Source organism: Cupressus sempervirens, chromosome 9, assembly GCF_028749045.1.
Source record: "Cupressus sempervirens isolate cs-2001-9-10 chromosome 9, ASM2874904v1, whole genome shotgun sequence".
Taxonomy (NCBI): Eukaryota; Viridiplantae; Streptophyta; class Pinopsida; order Cupressales; family Cupressaceae; genus Cupressus; species Cupressus sempervirens.
The window spans coordinates 799,912,795-799,918,033 of record NC_143126.1 but is presented as its reverse complement, the minus strand read 5'-3'; the positions used below and the strand labels follow the sequence as shown (position 1 = coordinate 799,918,033).

At 34.6% G+C, this 5,239-nt stretch overlaps 1 pseudogene; it reads right to left on the bottom strand.

Moving 5' to 3' along the window:
* Positions 1-2,122: 2,122 nt before the first annotated feature.
* On the bottom strand, positions 2,123-3,200 carry LOC149541128 (beta-1,3-galactosyltransferase GALT1-like; annotated as a pseudogene).
* Positions 3,201-5,239: the final 2,039 nt, after the last annotated feature.

Below are 5,239 nucleotides of genomic sequence, written 5' to 3'. Positions count from 1 at the left end.
AAGGGATGCAAATGAGTCTTAGTTCTTTGCCCTTAGACCACATAAGACTATAGATTGCTGAGATAGGAGATGAGAATCAGAATGAAACTAATGAAATTCTTGCTCATTTGTATTCATTTCCTTGAAACAATACATTCAAATGCATGAAATCAAAACATGAAAATACTTAATAGATTTGAACTTTATCTATTCTATTCACTACTACTATTCATACAAGAGAAAATGTTGAAGAATGGTGTCTCAGTAGTGAGAAGTTTTTCTCAGAAAACTAGAACCCTTACAATGGATGAGAAAGAAGGATATAAACAAGAAGTTAATTCCCAGATCTAATCTAACGATGACATGTGTCCACTTGAAATTCCATCCCTTGCAGTGAAAAGAATCTCTATAATCTCTCTCTCCACCTAATCTAATTTAGTTTTCATTACTTTCATGTATCTGACTTGAAAAATATCCTATTCAATGATGAAAACCATTATGTTTGCCAAAATTATGAAAACCTCATGAAATGCTAGTAAAAATTTGGGTTTAAACTGAATTAGATGTGACCAAATTTGACCCCAACTACATTTTCACTATCTTTTATGTTCATTTAGTTCATTAATATGCCAAAAATCAATTTTGAACTTCAATTTTTGAATACAGTTGCAAGTTAGGAATCTGGGACAAAACCTCCTATAGCTTGAACAAACGACTTCTTATGTGAAAACAAATTCTAAAATCAAAAAGTTTGTCTTCTCCTAATTTTGGTGATATACAATATCACTATACTAGCCTTCTAGAAACTCCTTGAATGTCATTTTGAAAATCACACCCCTTACTATAAACCTTTGTCTACACTTTTAAATTTTCAAAAAATTAAAATTTCTAAAATTCAAACATTAGAAAATACCTTTTCTTCATTTTAAAAATTTTCATAGGAGCCCTTTTCTTGAAAAACTACTTAAAAATTCACATTTTCAAAATATTTCTATTTATGCCCTACCCATGCATTCAAGTCAAACATTTTTGACTTCCTCTTTTGCCATGTGGTAGCATGCCATTGGTTGGCATCTACCACATCATCCTCCATTAGGTGCCACATGGAAACTTCCAACTAGCTAACACATCACTGCCATGTGTCAACCCCTTATTAGCTCCTCCAACTACCACTGGACATCCCTGTCACCACTCTGATTGGCCTGCCATGTCATTTCATCTGGGACCCACTATCACTTTTTGCTTAGGCACTTTCCTACATTCTTTAATTCTCTAGCATCTTCCTATTGTAGGCAAGTGCCCACCATAAGATCTGGCCACATGTCATAATCTAAGCATTTGTTTTGGAACTTGTTGTTCTGGCACCACCTCATCATGCTCGCATTTTGGTTTAAAATTTCTTACAAGGTCAAAATTCAAGGTCCTCCACCTAGATGACCATGGGTCCCATGCACACACCATGGCTTCCAAAAGCCCACAGTCTTATTGACACTGCGTTAATTGTGATGAATAGTATTTAAACTATATGAAATCCATTACATCCCCAATGTGGGACTAAAAATTTTACAGTTTTTTTTTCTCTGCATAGTGTGGCTTCCATGTGTAAGACTTCATCCTACTCTTTTCTTTTCTTTTTACGTTGTCTGTACTCCCCAAGAAAAACATGGGTGTCTTATGCTAATTGCATGGGCCATTTCCTCCATATGCCATGGAGTGTTTCCCCTTTCAATGTTGTAGCCTTTTTTTCAAAAACAAATCTATCTTCATATGTTGCTTCCTCACTCTGTAATGACATGCCACCTTCTCTTCAAGCCATGAGTTTCTTTTAGCTACCACTAGCTATGGGTGGAACTTATTATGTTAAAAATTTTTACTTTAAAATGCCATGCAACTTGTATATGCAACACATTCGAGACATGGCTAACTTGGACGCATTAACACTAGAAGTGCCATTTAAAACTATTCTAAAAACCCTCATGCTACGTGGACCTCTGACATATATTAAATATGCACCATAGGCATACATCACTTCCATGATACTGAAGCTCCATAATATCCTCTTTTGAAGGAAACTCTTCCTTTTATGCATGGTATTTCCTTGGCTTGTGGCTACTTTGTACAGTGACTCCATTCCTCTTGCTACTCATAAATTCTCCACAAAAAAGTGCACTGCTACATCTCCAGACTTAATAGCATCATATTGCATCCAAGTTCTCTAAATCACCATTCTTAAGTGATTTCAAATCAAAGACATGTTCATGATCTTAAGACATTGGTAATCCACTTTCCAATATAGAAAAGAGTTGCAAATCTCTTGCGAATCATACCCCACCGACCAACCATGGTTCAAGACTCTCATGATATTCAAATGACGTATTATATTTTCCATTAATAATCATATGGAAACCATCCTAGCCCACCAATATAGTTGCTACAAATGGATATCTTTCCCTAAAAGGAAAATAGATATGTTGTTTAGCACCCTTTTTTGCAATTCCTCCCAACTCTTTGGTGATTTTAGTGTGATTGACATTCTTATATTTTCTACTAGCTAGTCTTCCCACTTGTTCATTACATTTATCCAAATCATCCACTTTCTATCTTTTACAAGTAACAGGCAAAGGGAAACATTCTTCTTCACCCCATTCACATCCTACTGTCGATGTGTTTTGAACAATGATTGGACTCTCTGTTATCTTATCTCTTTGAAGGTGCACATTGTAATGCAAGACAATAGGTGGACTTGGCTCTTGGGAAAGTTGTGACCCTATAAGCTCTATATAATGGTTTCCAAGAAGCCCAATTGGAATGCCAACAACAGTCATCGAAGAATCTTAGACCAAACCACAAGGAATTTGAAGCTTAAACCTATCACTTTTAAACTATTTGATTCATCACACTTAAAGAATAGGGACATTGTTCCTTTGTAAGGTTATTGAAACCACTACCATCTTTTGTCATATTAACTTTCTCTTGATTAATAAAATGTAAAAGATCCTTACATTCCATGACTACTTCTTTTATTGATCAATGTTGTCTGGACCCTAAGAAGGTTGAATAATTTCATTCTGTTCCACATGAAGAGGTTTGAGGTTACTAGAATAACTGTAAGGTGATTGTTTGTGGGAAGAACTCTCTAGTATATTATACCTCAACACCAAAATTACAAATAAAAAAATAATTAGTGTGCCTACTAACCATTTCTTCATTGTAAGAATTAGGACCAGCTCCATGACAACAATAATATTGAAATGTTGTCTCTTGAACTAATTTTGTGAATTTAAATGTTATCAAGAATTAAAGTATTACACTTCTTTGGCTATAAAAGTATGATTGCTCACAAATACTCTTAAAGTCTTTAATGAAAAATTATCTTGGAACTGATCCTAAACACATTGTGTACCTCCATCACTCTCATCTTCTATCAATAAAAATAGACATGACTTGAGAACTATGCACCCACAACATGTTGCAATGGGAGATAAGTACCCCTTTAAAAACTCCTCTGATTCTAGGTTCATATCATTGCAATCAAATGAAATTAGTCGAGCCGCAAAGTGGGTCCGACTAAAAAAAAAATTTGCTTCGAAACAACTGATTTGTCAAATTGATCTATTGAATACCTAATTCTGATTGGAATCAATCTTTGTCATTGTTTTAAGCTTTTAAAATTCACTTTCACCCTTTGTTGCCAACTGCCAAATTTCTATCAGGAGATCCTTTGACTAACTTTAAAAACCAATTCAAACACCTAATCGGGTTATGAAATTGAACACACTAATTCTCTGTTCAATAATCTCTTACCCTATAAAAACTTATCTCATCACACATTCTTAGTCAAAAGATATTGACCATCAAAGTTTTCCTCTCAGATTTGCCTGCAAACAGACATGTTAGAACACAATAAATTGCGTTCAGATAAAATAAGCACACTAACACTTGGGGGCAAGAAAACTAGGACATTGGTTCACTATCATGAGGAGAGTATAAGACTATGATTTTTTCTCATGATGAATAACTAGATGCATTTGGCAAGCAGTCAAAATGGGCTACTCAAAATTTTCAGATTAAAAGAACTGGCAGAAAAGCATTTTTTGCAAATGGAATTAACTTTGGAAAGTGTGCAAATGGATTCATCAAGACTTACAAATTGGCACACTTGAAGTATTTTTAGAGTACAATGTAGTGGTACAATCCATTGATCTCACCTATCATGAATTTCAAGATATGACATCACGAATGGGGGTTTTGACAAATCTATACTTCTTGATGACAGTAAAAAGGTAGAAATTGTGTTTGGAATTGCATTTGAAAATTGATCAAATGGATTCATCATAAACTCAAACTTGAAATATGGAAATTCTCTCACCTCTAAAATGCAACACAATAGGAATTCTCTCATTTTTATTAACTAGGTCAAAATTATAACAAGTCAAACAGGGCTTCCCAGACTTCAGAACAAAGTGCATCAGCATGACATCAATAAACAACCAACTTTGAGGGATTCAAAATCTAGTCAAATAGATTTGAAATGACTCAAAATATAAAACATAGGCTCTTTGGTATGGAAAATAAAGACTCCCAAAGTGGCGAGTCAGGAAACATTACTGGGTGCGAGATATTCACAATTAAACATGGCCTCTTATCACTATTTGACACTTGGGCAAAAATGCAAATTTGGACATTGCTCAAAACCAGTCTTCACAGAATGGCTCAGAATGACAATTTATCATCAAGGGAACACATACACATACTAAATGGAAACTGTTAGAAATATTACACACATCTTAGGCCTCAAATTGATAGTCGGGTACATGTGCATCAAAAAACATTTAAGGGGCTTAATTTTTCAATGGTACTCAAAATCATGGCTTCAATTTTGAGTGACAATAGTGGTTTCGTCTGAGGATGCATGTCCCTTATGGGCATGGTAAGGCTTTAGATCTTTGGAAGAAGCAGACCATTCTCCAAACAACGAAAACTTCTCTCTTGAACAACTATATTGAAAGCAAGAAAACTACTCCTATTATGTACAAGCAATGACCCCGAACCACCAAACTTCAATAAAACTTCTTACCTCTATCATGTACCTTATTTTAATTACTTTCACCATGAGGTAAGATTAAATTATCACTTATATCAGTTTCACCAATTAGATACACATTTTGAATCGACTCGCTTGGCAAAACTGAATCTATAACTTCACTTTCATAATGCATATAACAACTAGCTTCATTTTCTACAACTTGCTCATTATGAA